General features: G+C 48.6%; 1 protein-coding gene across 1 annotated transcript in view; it reads right to left on the minus strand.

Moving 5' to 3' along the window:
* ASIC2 (acid sensing ion channel subunit 2) overlaps positions 1 to 22,331 on the minus strand; it is a 1,003,339-nt gene that overhangs the window by 919,732 nt on the left and 61,276 nt on the right. The gene's annotated exons all lie outside the window — the stretch shown is intronic.

Genomic DNA, 22,331 nt, shown 5'->3' on the forward strand with positions numbered 1-22,331 from the left:
ACACACACACACACACACCTGTGTGCACACCTCTATCCACCTACGCATGGCCAAATTCTGGGGGGGTTTTCAAAGCCTAATTAAACTGTCAAACTGTCTTCTTGCCTAGGAAGACTTCTCAGATCCCCTCCCCTGAAGATAATATCTTTCTCAACTCGAAACTCTACATTTACTTTACATGTCTTTTTACGTGTATCACAGATTTGAGTCCGTTCTGTACATGTCATCTAGCAAGACTGGGTTTCTTGAGGCTGCCTATTCGGGATTCATTCCTGAGCCTTTCTTCAGGGGTCTAAGCACACTGAGCAGCTAACCTCCCAGAATTTACAGTGTGTTGTTACATGTAGCCCCTCACTGGATGGTCACAATTCCCTGGTCAGGTTTATCAGCAGGAGATTACAACCATGTTATAGATGAAGCAACAGTCTGGAGGGATAGACCTTGAATCCTGATCTTCTTTTTTAAAAAATCTTTTATTTATTTATTTATTTTTATACAGCAGGTTCTCATTAGTTATCTATTTTATACATATTAGTGTGTATATGTCCATCCCAATCTCCCAGTTCATCTCACCACCACCAACACCCCCCCGCCCCAAATCCTGATCTTCTGACTTGTCCTCTTATCCCTGTGGTCCTTATTCCCAGAAGCAGCCCCTGTGCATGGGATACTAGATCCAGGGCCAGTATGCATCCATAGATGAAGTGCATTATTAAAAATAGACCCTCAGGGGCTTCCCTGGTGGCGCAGTGGTTGAGAGTCCGCCTGCCGATGCAGGGGACACGGGTTCGTGCCCCGGTCTGGGAGGATCCCACATGCCGCGGAGCGGCTGGGCCCGTGAGCCGTGGCCGCTGGGCCTGCGCGTCCGGAGTCTGTGCTCCGCAATAGGAGAGGCCACAACAGTGAGAGGCCCGCGTACCGCAAAAAAAAAAAAAAAAATAACCCTCAGGTATGTAGAAAAGGGAACCCTCCTAAAGAGAATGGCTCAGTTTGACTCTGAAAAGTTCTGTTACCAAGTCCAAGCTCATACTGCTCGCCACACGACAGGCCAATAAGTCGAGAGACAAGTTGTTGGGGGAAGGAATAGTGACTTTATTCAGAAAGCCAGCAGACCAAGAAGCTGGTGGACTACTGTCCCAAAGAACCATCTTCCCTGCATTAGAGTTCAGGCTTCTTTTACACTAAAGGAGGGGCGGTGGTGAAGTCAAACACTTCCTGGTTCCCGCCCGACTCCAGAGGGGATGTGTTCATTGCTTCCTGCAGCCATTCACAGGTGGGCCTGGGCAGGATGTTTTCCACAAGCTAAACAAAGTTGCTTCAGCTTAACACTCATTACAGGGGAGGCTGGGTTCCCAGAGATGGGCCATTATGTGTAATTTAAGCTTACAGGCAGCATCCCTTCAGTGATTAACTTGTAGCAAAAGCAATAGAATACAAAGGTTAAAGAAAAGATCCAGGCTTCCCTGGAGGCGCAGTGGGTGAGAATCCGCCTGTCAATGCAGGGGACATGGGTTCGAGCCCTAGTCCGGGAAGATCCCACATGCCTCAGAGCAATGAAGGCCATGTGCCACAACTATTGAGCCTGTGCTCTAGAGCCCGTGAGCCACAACTACTGAGCCCCTGTGCCACAACTACTGAAGCCCACGTGCCTAGAGCCCGTGCTCCACAACGAGAGAAGCCACCGCGATGAGAAGCCTGCGCACCGCGACGAAGAGTAGCCCCTGCTCGCCGCAGCTAGAGAAAGCCCGCACGCAGCAACAAACACCCAACACAGCCATAAATAAATATTTTTTTTTTAAAAATCCACTCTCCCCTTTAAAAAAAAAAAAAGAAGAAGAAAGAAAACATCCAATATGGAGTCAGATTTGCTCTTTCCTATTACACTTCCTTCTCCCAAGTGGTGAGAATAATGTTTGCTGACTGCTTACTATTGCCAGCCGCTCTTGTAAATATTTTGCTTACAAGAAACTTACCTAATCCACCAATGCCCTTAAGATAGTATTAGTATTTTCCACAACTTTAGGTCAGGACACTGAGGCACACAGAGGTTAAGTATTTTCCCTATAGTCCTGTAGGTGCCAGATGACAGAACCTTAGGAGTCTGAGTCCAAGAAATCTGAGACCACAGTCCAGACCTTTAACCACAGAAGGACCGTAACTACAGCAGGCCTGGCTGAAGATGAACATCTCAAGTGTGAAGTCACAATCCCTACCGTCGAAGGATTTAAGGAGATGACAAAGCATGGAGACAATGTTGTAACCAACACAGGCAAGAGTCCTGAACCACCAGCGAATGAAGTCATCCACCTCTGTGAAAATCCCCCCAGTGATCTGCACGGGCAAGTGGTTCCCAGCCCCGGCTGTACGTAAGAATCACCCAGGGAGTTCTTACAAAGCACTGTTGCCTGGACCTCATGCCAGGCCTGTTGAATCAGAAGCTCTTGGGGTAGGGCCTCACATCCATACCTTTCTAAAGCTCCCCCGCTGATTCCAATGTGCAGCCTGGTCTGGGAACCATGATGCAGGTAGGTGTGAAGGGGCCATCACTGAGTGGAGAGCCAACTTTGCCCAGCAGTTGAAATGCTTCCGTGCCGCCTGCCATTTTCACAAAGGCTCTTCAGTTCACGAGCACCTGGAGGACAGGCACTGTGCCCTCACGATTACGTTGGTAACATCTATGGTACCAATTGAAAGGAAGAGTTGAGTCATAGAATCAGGGGGCTGGCTGGGACCAAACTGGTTATTATGCTGGTTATTACGTTTCTGCGGTGTTCTTCAGAGTTCTGAGGGTCTGTGGAATGGCCGAAGAAGACTGCCTTGGGGTAGGGGTAGAGTTGGAGATGCTGGTCACTGGTTAGGCGAAGTTTCCAGGTAACTTGAAATCAGAGAAGGTTAGCAAGACCGCCCAGAAAACAATTACAGTGTCTTCACCTCCTCGGTTACAGGTAGAATTATTTATTATCAAGCCTCAGCTCTGGGACAGCCTGTATGTCTAACCTCCGAGAGAACTGAAGTGACAGCAGCAGCATTTCAATTTAGAACCTGAAGACTGGCCCGTGCCATCCTCAGGCCACTGTAATCTCCAGCCACATCCTCTGTTCCCTTGGGTTATGTGTGCACATCTGTCTCTCGTTGGTAATTTTCAGTACCTTCAAGAACAGGAACTTTGCATTATATTTCTTTGTATTTTACTCCCCACGACCCCAAACCTAGTACATAGTAGAAAACTAATAACAATTTCTTGGGTAAAAGAAATACCAGAGCAGACATCACTTGCTCTCTGAAGCTCTTTGTAGCGATGAGTGGTGATGCAGAGGTCTGGGCATACACAAGTATGGGCTTCAGGCAGAAGAAATTGAGAAAAGAAATACAAATAGTCAAAGACTTGTGAAAAGATTTTCATCCTCCCTGAAATTTAAAGAAAAGCAAATTTTTTTAAAAAGTGGTGTTCTTTTTAACCCATCAAATTGGTAAATGATTTAGCTTGGTAATACCCAGTCCTAATGGGAGTGTGGAAAATTAGCAGCCTCAGAGACTGTCAGTGGAAACATAAATTGCATAGCCATTTTAGAGAGCATAGTGTATGAGAGTTGTAAGTATGGATACACTTTGACCCAATGATTGATTTCTAAAAAATTATCCAAGGAGATTATTGGATAAATATACAAAGCACTGTTTATTATTTTGAAAAAAATGGAAACAACCTAACTGTTCTTAAAAATTAAATTGATTAAATAAATTAGGGGACAACCACACAGTAGAATAATAAGCTACCATTATGAAGGATGAGGTAATCTCTAAATGACTAATGTGGAAATGTTCATGATATATGAAATGTTCAAATGAAAATCCAGATTAAATATTAATATGATTAATATGGTCACATATTTACCAAAATATGCATAATTAATATGCAATGTGATATAGGAACATCTAGAAAGAGAGAGAGAGACGAAATTATGTTCAAGAGTAAATGACCAATTGTTAGTCCAGGAGGTGGGTTTATCTGAAGACATTCCACTTCCTATCTTACATACTTCTCTATTGTTGAATTTCTTTAACAATCTGCATAGATTGCCTGCTTTTACCATCCAATAAATCTATTTGTCTCAAAAATAAGACCAAGAAATAAAGGCATCGGTAAAGGAAGAACAAGAAAGTGGTTACAGGTAAACCCAGCTGGGGCAGCAGAGGTATTGCCATTCCTAAGGATGGACCCTTCATCCTCTTCCTAAAGGTTCTCCAATCAGTCCTTTCTTGACTTTAAGATCCTTGTGGGCAGGTGCCAAATCAATGTATGATGGAAGGGAAAAAAAGGGGAAGGAAGAGGACAGGGAAGAAAGAGAGGAAGGGAGGGGATGAGGGACCAACGATCTGAGTTTGCCGGAACTAAAGGGTTTCCCTGGATGCAAGAAGGGCTTCCAGTGCTAACACCAGGAAAATCCCAGCAAAACCAGGATGAGTCGGTCACCTTGGCTGGAGAAAGAGAGATGCTCACCTCTCCCTGGTTTGAGAACCCAGAGTAGCTTCCAACAGCCTATTCTGCAGCAAGAGAACTGTCCCCTGGGTATCAAGAAAGATGAATTCCAATCCCAGCTCTGCCATTAAATAGCTCTGTGACCTTAAGCAAGTCACTAACCCTCTCTGGGCCTTAGCTTTTTTTCCTGTAAAATGAGGGGGTGAGACCAAACGGTTTAAACCTCTTTCTGGGCTCTGGCATTATTCTCATGGTGATTTTGCACGCAAATGTTCATTGTTTCTTGACCATGGACCCCTATCTTTCCAAGGATAAAGTCTATGCCTTCCGTATATATGTGCCCACACCCCCAGGCCTGGCATGGTGTTGGAAGTGCAAGGCTTGCTTCTCCTATTGGTGGGTCCCCAGGGGAGCAGGTGGTCGCTGTCTTCCACCACTCAGACCTGGGAAGTCCAAGCAAGGCCCAGCTTGGCCGGAAGAACTTTGTTACTATCAGAGGCTTTTAGCAAGCAGGCAGAGTGGTGTTTCAAGGGGGAGGAAACAAAAACAATGAGCCACAAATCTATTAGCTGAGCTCCAGCTGTGCCACCCAAGGAAACTGTGATGATTGACACTGGCCCCTCCTGTCTCAGGGGCACAGATTCTGTTCATCTCTTCCCAACTCTGCTATCAGTGATGTCACCTTGGGAGCTTGAAATCAGCCACGCTGGGAATATTTATACCATAGAAATTGGCAAATGCTAAAAATCTAGACTCTTTTTTGTTTTTTTTAAATAAGAACATATAGAGAACAGACTTGCGGTTGTCAAGCGGGGGGCGGGGGGTGTAGGGGAGGGAAGGAATAGGAGTTCGGGATTAGCAGAGGCAAACTATTATAGTATAGAGAATGGATAAACAACAAGGTCCTACTGTATAGCAGAGGGAACTATATCCAACATTCTGTGACAAACCATAATGGAAAAGAATATAAAAAAGAATATATATATATATATATATATATATATATATAACCGAGTCACTTTGCTGTATAGAAGAAATTAACAAAACATTGTAAAATCAAATATACTTCAATAAAATATTTTTAAAAAGAATAAATGAATTCTTCAAGGTTGCTGTAAACAATGCCAATTATGAACTATGTCTCTATTTTCTAGTAACAAATAATTAGAAAATTGTATTTGAAAACACCATTCACAATAATTCCAGAATATCCAACAGGAAGAAATGTAATGAAAAATGCTCTTTTTCTTTTTAAACGTATGAGATTGCCCACTTTATTCAAAAGGAGAATGTTGCTGAGAAAACTGACACTATTTTTAAATCACCTAAACGTTAACATGTGGGGTTTTAAGTTTTAATATATCCATTGCATCAATTTATTCTTTTATGGATTATGCTTTTGGATTATGCTTTTGAATTTAAGAAATCTCTGCTACCCCGGGGGAATAAAAGTTTGCTCCTACATTTTCTTATACAAGTTGTATAGTTTTGAGTTAATTGTGTTTATGGTGCAAATTATGGATTGGAGTTCTTGTTAAAGAGAATCAAAAAACCCACTTTTTCCAGCATCTTTTGTTGAAACCACTATGATTTTTCTCCAGTGCACTGTGTTGCAAATTTGTCAAAAATCAACTGCCCATAATTGTACGGATACATTTGTGGACTCTCTATTCTGTTTCATTCATCTGTGTTTGTACTATGGCAAATCTACACTTTCTTGAATACAGTACCTTGAAAATAAACCTTGAAACTAGAAAAAAAATATTATCAGGACATACCTCTGACTGGGTAGCTCAGGGAAGGAGAAGGGAGCTCCCAGCCTAGGCCTTTTGCTTCAGGCCAGAAGCATCTTCCAGCTGGGCCCTTCCTGAATGAAGCCAAGGGGCCGCTTCATCCAGGGTGAGGAAGAAGCATCCAAAGTCAAGTGAGAAGAGGAGAAGGGAGGAAAGGAAGGACAAAGAGGGTAGACTAGCCACTTGTTAACAGGCGTAAGCATGACATTCACCTCCGTCAGTCATTCGTAGGCCATCTGGGGAGGTAGTGAGTTTCCCAACACAGCAGGTCTTCAAGCAGAATCTGGGTAACCATTTTGCAGAATGATATGAGGACACAGAGCAGCTTCAAAAGTAGGAAAATCAGGGGCTTTGAAGTAAGAAGGTTTTAGGCCGGAAGCTCAGCATGACTCTCAACCATCTGTCTGACCTCAGGGAAAATTATTGAATCTCTCTCGGACTCAACCTCCCAATTTTTTCCCATGGCAATAATGCAAGTTAAGTCACAGGAGCTGCCCTCACAGTAGGTGCACTGACTGAGCTATAGACAAAGGTATCCGATATGCGACACTTGTAAACCTTGGACAGTTTTTGGAATAATAAGCTCAAGCCTGGGAAAGTTTGCAAAGCAATTTCCACCTTTGGTTGGCATAAATTCCTCAATGACTGTTTACAATGCCCATTGAAGCTAAGCTGGTGGATGAACGGATGTGAACTTCAAACTGACCACAGGGCAAAAGTAATGAGCCCCTGGGAGGTGATCTTCCAGCCACCAGCAGCCCTCATTCAGGCCTAATGGGTACTTGAGAAAGAAGGAGCTGGGAGCTTTCCTAGAGAGATGATCAGGTTGTGGGGAAGATTCCAGGCAGTTCTGCTTGAGACCTTTCAAACCTCCATCCATTCAGGTATGTGATTCTCCCTCCCGCTTGAGCCACAGTAGCATATCCTCATGCTACCTTCTAGAAATCCGGAGGAGGTTAATTCACATGGTCCAACGAGAGAGGTTAAGTCAGAAGTCAGCTAGGGCTTAACCTCTCTGCAGCCACATCAAGGCGGAGCTTCCAAGTCTCCACTAAAAAAGCACCAGCTAGGCTCCATAAGCCTCCAGGGTCCTGCATGGCATGGAGGCATAGGGGCTGGGACACCTGTTCCCAGGATGGAGTGCCATCTACTATCACACCACGCAGGAGACAAGGCCACTGAGGCCCAGCACCCCTGGTCACCAGGGACTCACAGGCAGTTCACAAACCAACACGGTTCATGCTCAGTAAATGCTAATCTCCTCTTGTGCTCGTTCACGGTCTAATCCGTGAGGACCACCTTGCTCTTCAGGCATTTTTACAGGCTGGGGACTCTGACCTCCCCGTGAAGCTTGGGGACAGAACGACAGAGGCAGAATCTGCTGTTCCACTCCCATGGAGCTCATAAGAGATGGAACTATTGTTCCAACTGCCCCCAGTCCAAAACATACCCCTCCAACTCTATGGTCCAGTCCTCAATGAATTCCCTGAAATGCCAAAGGCAGGTGTGACACACTCATCTACTCTTGCCTCCCCTCACGTACCCTGATAATCTCGGGGTGGGGGGGAGGAATAATAATAAGGATGCTTATAAAAGAAGAGGAGGAACCAACAAGGACCTACTGTATAGCACAGGGAACTCTGCTCAATATTCTGTACTAACCTAAATGGGAAAAGAATTTGAAAAAGAATATAAAAAATAAACTAAATTAAATTTGAAAAAAAAAAAGAAGAGGAAGAGAAAGAGAAGGAAGAAAGGAATAAAAAAAAAATTACTTGTAGGCTCAAGTAAAGACATTTTTCAGCAAGTCAGGAAGAGAGGAAGGAGCAGAAAGGTTCCAGCCAAGAAAAATAAGTAATTAGCTTCAGTGGAAGTCTGAAGGTGTGACTTTGAAGGAAAAAGAAAATGGCAAGCACAGACTAACGAGAGGCAGTGAGAAAACAGCCCGGGGTGGAATGTGTGGAAGGGCAGGTCCCGGGCCACTAGGGCCAGAGTGGCTGGGTCAGGGTGAAAATGAAATACAAAGGCACTGTGGGCACTGGGCCAATGAAGCTGGGAGCTTCAGGGGCGAGACCCCTTTCACGGGAGCCATCCTGGTGCTGGGCTGTGAAAGTTTGTGCTTTCCCTGAACTTTAAGGCAGCCTCAGCACCATTGTGCTCCATCACAGCTCTGCTTCGATCTCAAGATGCCAACTTGGTTTCCTGGGATTTCCCAGACACCCCCTATCTTGCCACCACGGCCCGCCTGCTGCGGCATGCTGGGGAGAAGGGCAGTTTGGAGATTACTGGATTGTATCAAAAATTCAATTCAACGACCCTGCAAAGAAAGCCACACTTCCCCGTACTTTAGAGATAAGGAAACTGAGGCTAGATGAATTTTTAAGGTCACAGTGTTAGAATGTGGTGAAGCCAGGGTAAAGTCAGCTGCTAGTGTGTTAATAACTTGTACTTTTCCCCCAGTTTTAAAAGTAATATATCCTTATTATGAATAATATATAAGCTAATATAATAACACAATGAAAGTCACCCATAACCCCCTACCCGGAGAGGAATAAAACTTTTGTATATTTCTTTCAGGTCTTTTAAATTAATTCATCTGCATATTTACTTATTTACTTACTTACAAAATAGGCTTGTATTATATATACTGTTAGAATCCTTTCTAAAAACTTTTTATGCGATGGACAATTTCTCTCCAACCATTAGATATCCTTGAGAAACTGATTTTATTTGCTATATAGCAATACCTCATATGGCTATACCATAGTTGATTTGGCCCTTTTTCTACTCTTGGACATTTAGGTTGCTTCCTACTTCTGGGACTTTACAAATGACTTTAAGGAATGTGTTTAAATGTAACCTTTGTATGCCCTGGCAAAGGGACAGCAGTGTAGACTTATACAGTCAATGACAAAAATATACATGGAAAACCATTATGACAAGTAATATAATCATAGAAGGAAGAACTAGGAGGTTTCAGGGGAAAGTGAAATGAATGTAACTTGGTGGGATCCATTAAGGTTTCACTTAGAAAATGACATTGCACTTGGAACAGGGGTCAGAAAACTTTTTCCATAAAGAGCCAGACAGACAATATTTTAGGTTTTGCAGACCAGACGATCTCTGTTGCAACTACTCAGCTCTGTCACTGCAGCACAAAAGCAGCAATAGAAGATACAGAAATGAATGGGTGTGCCCATGTTCCAGTAAAACTTTATTGACAAAAACAGGCAGTGGGCTATATTTGGCCCACAAGCTGTAGTTTGCTATCCCCTGATTTAGAACACCAAAAATAGAGATAGATGTTAGGAGCTTATTGGAGGGAGGACAATTCAGCTGGAAGGAATGTGAGAGCAAAAACATAAGAAAAAATACAGGGAGTAGGGAAGGTTAGGCATTTAATGGTTGGCTAGTACAGGATGGGCCCAAGTCGTACAAGATCTGAACCTAAGCTGAAGTCTATAGATTTTATTGTGTAGCCGAGAGACAATCCATTCATTTTCACGGGACCATTTTAAGTCTTGGGGACCTAGAATGCTCCCAGGATGACTGTTATCTCTGAGAAATTATGGGAGGATTCCAAATCTAGAAACGCTGATTTTGGCTTCATCTCTATCTGTTTTTCTATTTTCTTGCTAACCTCCATTAGCATCTTATAACTCACTCCATTTCGGCATATCCCAAGGCCAGAAGTTACCCAGCTGGAAGAAACAGGTGTGAAACAGAAGGGAAAGTTCTATGTTGGCTGCTGCTTCACTGGGCTATGAATCTCAGTGCATGTCATGGAGCTCGAGTGAGAGCAGCGGGTCACCCAGATGTGGGAAGTCAGCTGACTCCTTGGTCTGGAGAATAGGCCTCCTTTGGGGTATGCATCTCTCCTCTCCATCTGGGCAGTCTACACATCACGCCCATGCCTGATCTTCAGTGCCTTCTCTTTCCACAGCTCTCATCTTGGTCTAAGACGCTGGCTTTCAAGAGTGATCTCACAACGAGTAGCATCACCTCACCTGGGGACCCGTTAGAAATGCAAAGTCTCGGGCCCCACCCCAGACCTACTGAATCAGAACCTCTGGGGGATGGGAACCAGCCATCTGTGTTTTAACAAGCCCTTGATGGTGATACACACTCAAGTGTGAGAACCACTGTCTGGGATCCCTCTAACCCCAGTAGGGCTCCGGGCCAAGGGGCTAGCCATGTGCTACTGAGCATTACATGCAATTTCAACCCCCTAATAATCCCCAAATGTCATTATTATTGCCATTTAACAGCTGTAGACGCTGAGGTTCCAGTATGTTAAACAATTTGATTTGAACCTGGGTCTTTTCTATTCCAAAGCCCATACTGTTGACCTCTGTGCTCTAGTGCTTTCTCTTTATGGACAGGGCTAGCAGGTCCATGGAAAAGTACTTCTCCAAAGGCTGCCATGATTTATTTACTTAATAAACATTCCTTGACCAGCTCTTCTGTGCCAGACCATATCCTGAGGTATTACATATACTAGGAAACTCCATCCTAGCCTAAACCCTATGAGCAGGCAACTTGCCTCAGCACTTACAGAACAGGAAACACGGGCTTAAAAAGACAGCATGACTTGTTTCAGAGCTGCTATAGCTCAGAGTGTTGTAAAAATTTCACAAAAGGATGCACTGCTGGCTCAGGTAAGCAGAGGGTGGCTTCAGAGAGGAGGAAGAAGCTGAACTGGAGAGGACCATGTGTATCTGTAAGAGGAGAAGGCCACAGCCTGGGAAAAGTCACGTAGGCTCAAGCGGGCTGGAGCAGAGGAATCCGTGGGGACCCAGCTGTCAGGACCCTGTGTGGACTGTGTGTGTCTCAGGTCCCGGCCAACTCCCAAGACCCCCATGTCTCTGACACAGATAACAGAAAGTGCCTTCTCCAGATGCCCTGGGTCTGAGTTCCATTTCTTCCACGGAATTTGCCGTGTGGCTTTGGGCAAATCACTTGCCCTTTCTGAGGTTCCATTTCCCCATTGGTACAAGACTCAATTAGTGAATTTCAAGTACTTTTTAAGTTGCAAAAGGCTTTATTTAAAGAAAATATTACACTGAATTCCAACACATGGAATACTTAAAAAATATAGCTGTTGGAGGAGGAAGTGGGAGAGAGCGGACGGTTGATCACCATTAGACCCTCCTAACTCCTGGCAGCACTCAGGGCACCATAAAGAGGAGTCACTCCAGCCCACCCATTCTAGCCCCCATTACCATGTGACATCTCCTGTTCCTCTCCTCTCAGCAACACTGGCCTTCCTGCTTTTCCTCAAACATGCCCGGCACATGCCCTCCTTTGAGCCTTTGCACAGGCTGTTCCCTGTCTCAGTATACTCTTCCTCCAGACATCCTTACCTCCATCAAGTCTTTGCTCAAATGTCGTCTTCTCAATAAGGTCTAATGCGCTGCCCCATTGAAAATCACAACCCGCCTCATACACTAACACTCCCAACCCCTTTCCCTGCCCCGCTGGGTTTTTTTTCCCAAGCGGTTATCACTTTCCAACTTCACTGTGTCCTTTCATTGTGTAAACTGTGTATACTGCAGACGGCCAGTCTCTCTCGGGAGCAGGGAAGCTCCTTGAACAGAGATCTGTGTCTGTTTTGTTCACTGACGCATCCCAAGGACCACAGTGCTTCAGAACACGCAGGCCCTGGATATGTATTCGTGCAACGAAGGCAGGAGCTTTGAGGGTACTCAGTGTTTACAAGTTGTCTTCGCACGTTTGTGCCGCCACCATCCCCAACCCCCATCCGTGCGCTTTGTCTGGAGCAGGGCCAGAGCCAAAGGCACCAAACCAGCTCATCCCCTGACTCCCGGAGGCCAAGAACAAACCCACTTGCTTTTATCCCACGCCATCACCATCCCTGTACTACACTCAGAGTAGGAGAGGTGGACTGGGGAGGGCCTGCGAGGGGTTCCTGAAAGGGGAGGGAGGGCGGAGGAGGAGGGACCAGGTGGCACTATTGCAGGTGGCCCGGCTCCGATCTAGAGCGTGAGCTGCTTTCATCACCCACAGCACCTCGCTGGACCCTATGCAGGAGTAGGATGAGGGCACTGGGTCAGCACCTACTATGAGCAGTTCTAGAGCCTGGCACCTTCCACGGGCTGTGCCATCGATCCTCCTGCCTATGCAGGGATACGGAAGGAGCTGAACCCCAGATGCCAAGTCAGCAGGTGGAGATTGCCCAGCTAGTAAGGGAATAGCTGGGATTCAGATCCAGTCCAATGGGGTCCAGAGCCTAGCTCTGGCCCTCTACCAGGGTTATCCAGCACATGCACACTGTAGAAAGAGCTGAGTATTTCTCAGGGGACAGGGAAGAAGCTGAGGAATCCACTGGATGTCGCTTTGCTTTCCCTGCCTCATCCTTCTCCTGGAGCCACGGACCCCGAGTCTGCAGTTGGGGGCCCTCAGGCCCTGGGCACCTCTCCTGTGATCCAGCCCCAGAGGGAGGCGGCTTTTGCTCACGTTCCCTGCGCTCAAGTCACCACCAAAATCAAGGGGAACGTTTGCCCACGTCATACCCTTCCCCTTAGGCGCCCAGGGAGGCTGCGGAGCCAGCGACGCGATGTTTTGTCTGGCCAAGCTTTCGGACTGATTGAAAGTCTTCAGAACCTGTGCTCCTCTTGGCACTGTTCTTCCTGGCAACAGTTGCCATGGAACACACAGAGATTCAGCCTTCACTGTCAGAGCTAATGAAAGTCAGAGAGCTATTAGGAGAAGGATTTTTTTTTCTGCGCATGATTCCACTCTTCCAGGGAGGTGTTTGCGTCTCGGTTCTGTTTGTGAGATGTTAGTTGCGTCCTCATTGTAATTCCTTGCCGACTGCCATCACCTTTTGAGCTCCTGCCCCTGAAGCCTGCCTTTTCGAGATAATGAAGCTAAGTGACCAGGGGGCGGGCATCCCAGCCTCTCTTGGGAACGTCTTCCCTTAGCACGCATGTGAGCAGGCCACCTGGCGGCCCAAAAGCTTTCTGTGGTTCCCAGCAACCCAAGGACACTGCACTCAGGGACTCACAGGGCCAGGTCCCAGCTGCATTTTGGGACCCAAATTCTTCCTTCCTCTATAAAGTCCTGGGCCGGAGGTACAGAGGGCCAGGTCTACTCCCTGAGGACACATTCGCACTTCTGTTTCTGCCGCCCCACGCCTTCTGTCTGGAATGCCCTCCTGGCCCTCCCCATCTTGCTAATTCCTTCAGGGTTCAGCTATATGGGCCACCTCCTCTGTAAAGCCCTCCATTTCTACCGCAGGCAGACCTACGGCTCCGCCCTGCCTCCTAGGTGACACCTCATCCCATCATCCCGTCAGAACTATTTGTTGCAGGCCGGTCTTCCTCTCCAGACAGGGGGTTCCCTGAAGGCAGAGCCAGGCTCTGATTCATCCCCAAATTCCCAGAGCCTGGCTCCGTGCCTGGCACTTAGTAGATGGCTGTGATGCTGCTGTTGACCCTGCTCCCCACTCGGCCTGCTCAGTTCAGCGGGGGAAGGCGGGCACCGCCTAGAAGCGCACAGTGAATTACTGCGTAAACTCCCCGCCTCCCACGACGGCCCAACCCACCATCGAGGCACTGAGAAAGAGAAGCCAGGTCTGGGGCACCAGGAGCTCCTCCTGGCTGGTATTTATAGCAAAGGTAGTTAGCCCCCTTCTCTAGCACCCCTGGAGGTGCTGGGAGACAATCTGAGAAGCAAGGATGAAGAAAGCAAAGTAAAGGGCTGGCCACAGAAACGTGGGGAAGGGGCTCTGGAACCAGGGGGAAGGGGAGCAGCCTCCTGCACCCTCCTCCCCCCGGCTGGTGCCTTCCACCTGTGAGTGGAGGGGCTCAGTGCTGGGAGAAAGTTCCCAGAGCAACTTCTGGGCTCCTCCTGTGGACCAAGCGGCCCTCCTCCACTCCACTCCAGACCCAGCTCGGAAGGAGACCCTGCTTCTGCAAGAGGGTCCCAGGAAGAGTCCCTCTAGTTCCCACCCCTGTTCTCCTGGAGAAGCTCACTCTCACCCCAATCAGAGCAGCTGCCCTGACTGCCCGCCCAGACACGGGGAGGGCGGGAAGTCATCTGCGTGGCCAGGCAAGGGAGTTAGGACAGCCAATCAGGACTCCGTTCATCTCGGGGCTCCGCACCCACCCCTGAACTCTGGCAGTCCCCGCTCACTGAGTCCTTACTCCCACTCCCCTTTCGTCAATTCCCCACATTTCTACCAGAGTGCTATTTCTAAAATGCCATTCTGATCATGTCACTTTCCTGCTCAAAATTCTTCAGCAGGTCCCCAAGGTTTTCAGGTTAGAAATTCTTACTACTTTGCATGGAATCCAGGCTCCGTCGTGCTTTGGCTCTCTGGCCACCGCCTGCTTCCCCCCGCTCTGCCCCCCAGTACCCAGCCCATGTAATTTTCATCTTTTGCTCCTACTAAGCAGAGGGTGGGTTTCTAAACGCTCATTCTCTCTTGCCTTGGGGTCTTTGTCCATGCTGTTTCCTCTGCCTGGAATGCCTCTTCCTTCCTCCCTCCTCCCTCTTGCTCTTTAAACCCCTCCTCACCTTGTTTTAAGCCTCAACTCCAAGATCACATCTTCTCAGGGAAGCCTTACTGGTCTCCCCAGGTAGACCAGATGCCTCCCCTGTTGCCCCACTGGACCTTCCATGTCCCCACCGAAGCAATCTCACGGCCAAGCAGAATCACTGGGCTTCCTACTGGTCTCTCCAGCTGTCTGTCCTTGTAATAAGGCCACATTTTATTGATCCTTGTACCCTAATATCTACCACAGAGCTGATGCCCAAATAGGTGGTTTCAATATTGCAGGGCTGGGACTAGGGTGAGGTGATGCTCACCTATTTAGGGAGATGCTCTCAGGGTCATGCAAGGCAGGCTGGGCACGGATTGACATATGGGTCTTTCCACCCCTGTTTCTCTGCTTGTTAGGTCACATCCAGGCCTGGGTGGCAGGAAACAGATCATCCATTTGGAAGAAGGATGAGAGAGGCTGCACTTCTCTGAAAGGCCCTGACCTCTGACTCCCCACAGAACTGAAAGCACCTTCCCCCTCCACCAGAATCTCCAAGGACATCTCCAACTTCTTGTATGTAGGGCAAGATAGGGAAGACTCATCCCTACCCAAAGGCACTATCATCAAGCTCCCGATGTTGACCACACAACTCCAGGGGGCGCCACTCACGTAGATCGCAATGACAACTGTGCCCCCAGAGCTATGCAACGTGGTGGCCATGTGTACCGTGATTCCCCAGCCAGATGCAACAGCAGCCCAGCTTTCCTGGCTCTAAACCCAAAACACTCCAAAAACATCCTCACCAGCAGCCCCAAAGGATGAGGAAGGGGAACAAACTCAATACTGACAAGCTGGTGTCAGAGACCACAAATGGCCAGCTCCTCTCACTTTCCAACTGGATGATCTTGGCCAAATCACCCTTAATCTCCTCCTCTGTGAAAGTGATGCCCCGGCCTAGGCCCACAAAAGGACATTAGCCTGAGAGGTACATGTGGAGGGAAGGATAGGCAGCTCTCTTGAAAGCAGTGCTGGGAAGGTCTTGCCTCATGGCCAGTAGAAAGAGACAGTGAGGGTTAACAAATGCATCAGGGAGCCTGGGCATCTTGGGGCTCATCTTCTCCAACCCCTTCATTTTCAGAGAGAGGGACCACATTACAGTGATGGGAAGAGCCTGGCCCAGTATCATCGGATGCCTCAGCAGCAAAGCAGGTCCTTTGCAACTTGGCCAGGGCTCATTCAGACCCACAGCAGTGATGAGGTGGGTCTGGCTGACAGCTTTTACAGGGTTTTATTCAGAATCAACTGGAAGAACCACATTCTCTGTAGTCCCTGTTCATTGGAGGTCCTCCTAATCCACAAATGAAGCACCCCTCCCCTCCTAAAAGGAGCCCAAGAATATTGTCTCAATGTTCCGTACCTAGGGAAGGTTTTGCCTAGCTCCTCCTCCTACCACTGTCTCATCTACCTGAATTGTGGCATAGAATCCGCAGAGATGCCTCCCTTCTGGAGGAGACCTTCTCTAAATGTGGTCCAGGAGTGAAATGCGCTAGAGCCCGCTCAAGTGGTTATTAAAAACCTAGTTTTCCTCGAAGCACCCCAGTCCTACTGAATAAGAACCCAGGGGTGGGAGACATTTACTGACACGCAATAAAGTTTGAAAACCAATCCTCAGCCCTCACAGTAGGAAGATGGGATTTCTTGGGTATTATGTATTTACCCAGGCACTGTGCTGGGCACTGTACATGCGCAAGACACTCTCTCTCTACCTCAGATGGACCACTGGCCAGTGCTGAGGATGACATCTAGAACTCACCGCATCCAAGTCCTTTCCAAAGGGAGAGAATGCATCATTTAACTCCCACCTGAGTTCCTACTCTCAGCTCTCAAGCCCTAACACTTCACTCATCAGGATTTGCTGTATCTCTTTCCATCGAGGTTCAACCTCTAGTTCTCGAAACTTCTTGAATCTGAACAGCCTCAGTGCATTCAGGAGTAAGTTCTGTCGCTTACTAGTGATATGATCCCTGATGCCTTGCTTTAGCTCGGTAAGCTTCCTTATTCTTCTTTATCATTGGGGAATAGTTCCGGGGGAGCAGTGAATATGAGAAATAATCAGAGGAGCTCAATAAATTAGTTATCTTCCCTGCTTAACCCCACTTTCAGAATGGCATGACCCTGCTTAAGAAACCCCAATGGCTTTCTGATCCTTGTTTGCAAGGATCACTTGCAAACACTTGCAATGGATCACTCACTCTCCATTTCAACCCCTCATCACGCCTGGCTCATGTCTGCCCCTGGGCCTTTGCTCACAATGTACTCTCCACCTAGGAGGCCCATACACTTTCATTTGCCAGTTCAAATCCTGCCATGTTTAAGGTCACGTCCAAGTTTTTCCTGCTGCGCTAGGGAGCCTTCTCTAGGTCCAGGCCAACAGAGGCCTTTGCCCCCTCTACCCTCCCCATCCCCTACACTGTCCCTCTACTCCACCACCCAGAGAGGAAAACATCATCAGAATCAGTGAGACTGGTGGTCTCTAGGCATGGAGATTTCACGTACAGAATTTTTTTTTTTTTTTTTTTTTTTTTTTTGCGGTTCGCGGGCCTCTCACCGCTGTGGCCTCTCCCGTTGCGGAGCACAGGCTCCGGACGCGCAGGCTCAGCGGCCATGGCTCACGGGCCCAGCCGCTCCGCGGCACGTGGGATCCTCCCGGACCGGGGCACGAACCCGCGTCCCCTGCATCGGCAGGCGGACTCTCAACCGCTGCGCCACCAGGGGAGCCCCAGAATTTTTTTTAAATGGAGGACCAGCATTGGCCACAAACTTTCATTCTACCAGGTGAGGATATATTTTTGCAGCCTACCTTCTAAGTGCATCATCATGTCACAAAACAAAGATATTTTCGCACCAAAAAAAAACAGTAATAAGGAAGAACGTCTCACGTAAAAGGACTGTCCTTTAAATGGAATAAACTCAGCTTTATGCATTGCCCACCTTCTGCTCCTTTGGCCTTGGGCTGAGGAAAATGCTGTCACAGACCAGCTCCTGAACAAATGCCGGGGAGTCCCTGATCCAGAGAAGTCACCTGCCCCGTGCAGGGATACACCCTGGCAACATATTGGCTATGTCCTCGGCAGCTTCCACTTACTGAGCACGTGCTGTCTACTGAGCCCTGCGCTAAGCACTTCATGCATTCGCGCACTAAATCCTTTCCCACCATCATTTCTGCTACCAGATGAGGCTTTGAAAAGTTAAGTAATCCACTCAGGTCACAGAGATGGTAAAGTGGTTGAGCCAGGTGTACCATCCAGAACAGCTTGACCCTAAACCTGTTCTCCTTCCTCTACTGCATGCCTTGTCTCCTCCAACAGGAAGAATGTTTTGAAGGCAGAAGTATAAGGGGACACGCTTCTCCTTCTCTCCACAGCCCAGACACATACTATGCAGACCTCCGTTCATATATTCAACCAACAAAGGACCAGCTCTCTGCAAGGCACTGTCCTTGGTGCTGGATTGCAATGACGAGGGTAGACACCGTGCCTGCCCTCATGGAGGGCACATTGTGACATGTATGAACATGCTAAACAGTGAGCACTAATGCACTGTCCTGCAAGTAACTCCTCCACTCAATTCCAAGGGCTTTCTAAAGATCAAGGTGACAGCCAGGTATGTGCAGAGGTTAAAAAGGGCTCAGTAATTATCCGATTCCCTCAACCCACCTGTCTTTGCTATGGAAATTGATGAGCCAAAGGTTCTTTGCAGACCGACAAGCGCACCTATACCGCAGCTCGTCTCGATTTATTAGGAGAAGGAACTGAATTTAAAAGGGACAGACGCAGTATTGATTCCACACCTTAAAATATGCCTCCCTCGAACCCCTGCTCAGCCCCAGGCCCCCAGCCCCCACTTGCCACAGAGCAGATCACAGCAAACTGCTCTTCTCAATGGCTTGCTTCATCTCCTCAACTGCACTCTGATCTTACAGCTCTTCAGACCTGCTCTCCCCTTTTTCAGCTGCCCTGTGGCCTCCACCTGCCTTTACCTCACAGCTCCAGGGTGATCCATCCAGATCACTCTCTAATGCTCGGTTCTGGAGAGCTCAGAAGTTATGGCTGCTGTCCCAGGCCATTCAGCCCTGCGGTTCCCAGGTCAGCCCATTCCCGCCTGCCCCAGCCCATTGTCCTGGGGGAGCTTGTCCTAGCTCCCCCAGGACAATGTCCTTAAGTTCACTAACCTCACAGCTCAGGCCTCCAGCCAGAGCTATGTAACAGCACTGGCGAATACACCATGTCACAGCTTCACGGGACTGTGCCTGACAGACCAGCTCCTAGCTGGAAGGGTCTCCGCCGAGTCTAATGGTGCTTCTCACGGTTAAGAGAAGCACTGCTGGCATTTTAGGGGAGACAATTCCTCCTTGGGTGGGGCTCTCCTGCCTGTCAAGGAGACTGAGCATCCATGTGACAACCAAACCTGTCCTCACATATTTCCAAATGCCCCCTAGGAGGAGAGCCAGCTGAGAAGCACAGTGTCCGTCCTATTTCCAAGGGAAGTGACTTGTCCAAGGTTATTCGATAAGTCAGCCACAGACCTGGTGTTCTGATGGGTGGGAGGCTACAGGGTATAACAGGAAGCACACAGGACTCAGAATCAGGCCTTCTGACAGCAATGTCAGTGTGATATGGGGACAAGGAGATACTCAAGAGGGTAGAGTAGCACTGCTGGCATTTTAGGGGGGACAATTCCTCCTTGGGTGGGGCTCTCCTGCCTGTCAAGGAGACTGAGCACCCAAACCTGTCCTCACATATTTCCAAATGCCCCCTAGGAGGAGAGCCAGCTGAGAAGCACAGTGTCCGTCCTATTTCCAAGGGAAGTGACTTGTCCAAGGTTATTCGAAAAGTCAGCCACAGACCTGGTGTTCTGATGGGTGGGAGGCTACAGGGTATAAGAGGAAGCACACAGGACTCAGAATCAGGCCTTCTGACAGCAATGTCAGTGTGATATGGGGACAAGGAGATACTCAAGAGGGTAGAGTGGTTAAGTGGGCGTACCATACAGAACAGCTTGACCCCAGACCTGTAATGCTTCCTCTACTCCATGCCTCATCTCCTCCAACAAAAGAGTGTTTTGAAGGCAGAAGTATAAGGGCACATGCTTCTCCTTCTCCCCACAGCCCATAAACGTAGTACACAGACACCCTTTTATTTATTCGACCAATAATTATGTAGGGCCAGCTCTCTGCAGGCACTGTCCTTGGTGCTGGAATACAGAGACAAGGGCAGACACCGTGCCTGCCCTCATGGAGGGCACACTGTGACCTGTATGAGCACGCCAAACACTGAGCAATAACGCACTGCCTTATTGGTAGCTCCTGCACTCGATTCCAAGGGCTTTCTCAAGATCAAGGTGACAGCCAGGTGTGTACAGATGTTAAAAAGGGCTCACCTTCCCCCCATCAGGAAAACCTCCTTTCGCACCTCAGTCCAGCTCATGCCTGGGAGGAGTGTACATTTTGTTTACAGGACGACTCAAACATGAGGAGAAAGGGGTACGGTAGGTGGGCTAAGACACCCCCAAACTCCAGCCACCTCCTGCAGAGCCTGAGTGATGTCCTGCTCTCCACAGGCACACTCCCCATTCTGGCTGCACTCTCTCAGCCTGAGAGAGCACGGGCTCTCCAAACAGTTGGGGACGTGGCCTCCCAACCCCAGCCCCTCCCTCGCCCACTGCTTATTCCTGAGCCATGCCCACCACTGCCGTGGCCCTGGGGAGGCTCCAAGAAAGTCTTCAGACTCATCTGCGAGGTGCTGGCTAGCGCCCCATCCCTCTAGGTCAAAGGGAAGGATCCTGGCTATATTTTCTTCAAGAAGAAAAGGCAATTGGGTGATAGGTAAACATAGGACTAGGAGCCAGGAGCTTGGTTTGCTGCATCGGCCTGCCTGGTACTTCCCAACCTGGTCCTCAGTCCTCCCCACCAAGGACAGACCCAAAGACAACTGCAGGCCCCTCAACCCTAAAACGTTCTACCCAAGAACGCTCCAGAGTGGGATAATGACTCCCAAGACGGAAGATCAGGACCTCCTCGGTAATTAATCATCCAGCCCTTGCCCAAACCGCCAAGCCCGAAACCGACCTGACACGGAGTCTTAACCTCTTTCTGCCAGAGTGTGTCTTTTCACCTAACTCAGGGGGTCTGATCTCCTTAGAGATCTTACGAAGACCTGATAGCCCATATCCAGGAGGGGTAGTTTATGTAAAGAGAGCGAGCCTGAGTGGGTCAAACCTAAATGGCTTCAGGTAATTCCCCACGGTCCCTGGCAGGTGGGGACCAGGGCTGGTGCCTGCATAAGGGTTGGGGCCGGGGCCTGCAGACTGCAGCAGCAGCAGTTAGGGGTGGTCTGGCAGCCTCTCATTACGCAGCCAAGAACTGCGGAGGGGGAGGCTCCGGGAGGGTGGAAAGAGAGACAACGGACACAGATTCCTCCATGCCTCTCTTCCTCAGGCGAAAGGCATCCTGAAAAGAAGCCAATGAGGGAAGGAGCGTCGCAGTACAGGTTCAAGAATGTTCACTGGAGCCCGTCCATGGCACGGCCGAATCAAAGTGGGAAAGGTTAAAGCGCATTGGGAGCTCTCCAGTCAACATCCAAGAGGGAGTGAATGGAAAGGAAAGGGTACGTGTGGGCCTTGGGGTCAGATGAACATAGGCTGCAACCCCAGCTCTGCCCCTTACTGGCTACGTGACCTTGAACCAGGTTTTTATTTGGGCCTCGGTTTCCTCACCTATAGCGACCACAGTGGTACACCTCCTGCTCAAATGAAAAGAGAGCATATGTGGGATTCCACTTCTCTCCTTCCATGGGGCAGGAGGTTGGGAGCAGCTCAGTGGTATACTGTGGTCGTGGTGATGGTGGGGACAGAAAGGGGCCGGTCAGGGAGGAGCTGTGGACAGGATGTGCCAGGGTTGGTGGTGGATTCCTGGGCACCAGGACCCCGAAATGAGGTCACGCCCTGTGCAGTGAGCGAAGGTTAGACATTTTGGGCAGGGGGCCAGTGCCAAGACCAAGAAGCAGCACAGCGGAGAAGGTCTCAGGCAACGAATGGGGAGGGTCAGAGTCGGCCGTGGAAAACTGGAGGGCAGAGTAACATTGGCCAGATGAGTGGCCAGTGAGGGGCAGTACCACTAGGTAGCAATGGGGCTCCAGCTCCTGTGGCCACAAGACAGCTTTTGCCTATAGGGAGAAAGTCGGGGGACTTAAGAGTAGCTCAAGAGATCCAGGAGTGCATACGCCCCAACCCATTTTTCACTTCCAGAGTCACTGCATTGCACCAGGGGAGGACAGAGCGGGAGTTGACCTGGCCAGCAGGTGATCTATCAGAGCCATCTTGTTTTACAGTCTCTGAGCAAAGCTTTGGAAAGACCCCCAAGTCTGATGCCTAACTTACTAGAGGCAGTAAGTGTAGAAAGTAGACCCTCCTTTCCTTTTTTTTTTTTTACATCTTTATTGGAGTATAATTGCTTTACAATGTTGTGTTAGTTTCTGCTGTGTAACAAAGTGAATC

Source organism: Physeter macrocephalus, chromosome 14 (genome assembly GCF_002837175.3).
Source record: "Physeter macrocephalus isolate SW-GA chromosome 14, ASM283717v5, whole genome shotgun sequence".
Taxonomy (NCBI): domain Eukaryota; kingdom Metazoa; phylum Chordata; class Mammalia; order Artiodactyla; family Physeteridae; genus Physeter; species Physeter macrocephalus.